Here is a 921-nt window from a genome sequence, read left to right on the forward strand (position 1 = left end):
CAGTTACTCATGACTTAATTCTTTAAATTCTGATCTTTTTTACTATTTCATGTTTCCTATCATTCAGATTTCTTTTAGCTCTTTTTATAATATCTGGTTAGAGTTCTCATCCACTTTGCATGAACATCTTTTGAGCTCCTGCTTATTATTTTCTGTGGGAAGCACACTCTGAAACAGCTTGGCGTGTTGATGCATATTACCAATGTACAACATATAAATGCACAGAATGGGGAAGTGTATATTTGATTGAGTCAAGTTCAATGCATACTTCAACTGTCAGCCTATTCAGGTATTTTGACAAAATCACTGACAAGTTAAAAAAAAGTAGCAACTTTTCTTGGAGCAGACCACACTTACACTAGGATGAATTCAGGTTGATAAAGCCTAGGATCTTAGGACAAAGCTCAGGAGAACTTGGAATAGGCATTTAGCTTTATATCCATCTGTTTGATTTTCTGGAGCTAGCCTTGGTGTGGGTATTTCTGTTCCAATAAAGGTTGCTACTTTGAACAAGTCAATGTTTTTGACAAAAGTTGAAGTCTGCCTTCAGTAGCTTGAAATGACTACTGTTAGCTGGGTCAACATGTACTTATATGCAGAAAGATCTGTGCAGAATCTCTAGCACTTTCACGATCTAAGCACAGTTATTTCTATAGAGATGTTCCAGGGGTACAGTTCTCACAATAACTTTGGATGGGAGGTGAGCTTGATCTTTGACATTGATTTTCCATGGCAACAATCCTAGTTCTGTGGTTGTGGGGCTCCCTCTTGTGTTAGCATTAAGATTCAATGTTTTCATGTGTGTGAACAATTTCCTTAGTACTATCTGTTGAAGAGGCTGACCTTCCTCCAGCATATTTCAGCATATTTTTTGCCTCCTTTGTCAAAGATCAGATATCTGAATTGCCTGTACTTGTTTCT

The sequence above is a fragment of the Cavia porcellus genome, unplaced genomic scaffold (assembly GCF_034190915.1).
Source record: "Cavia porcellus strain 051 isolate PalLab524CR breed Dunkin Hartley unplaced genomic scaffold, mCavPor4.1 scaffold_7, whole genome shotgun sequence".
NCBI lineage: Eukaryota > Metazoa > Chordata > Mammalia > Rodentia > Caviidae > Cavia > Cavia porcellus.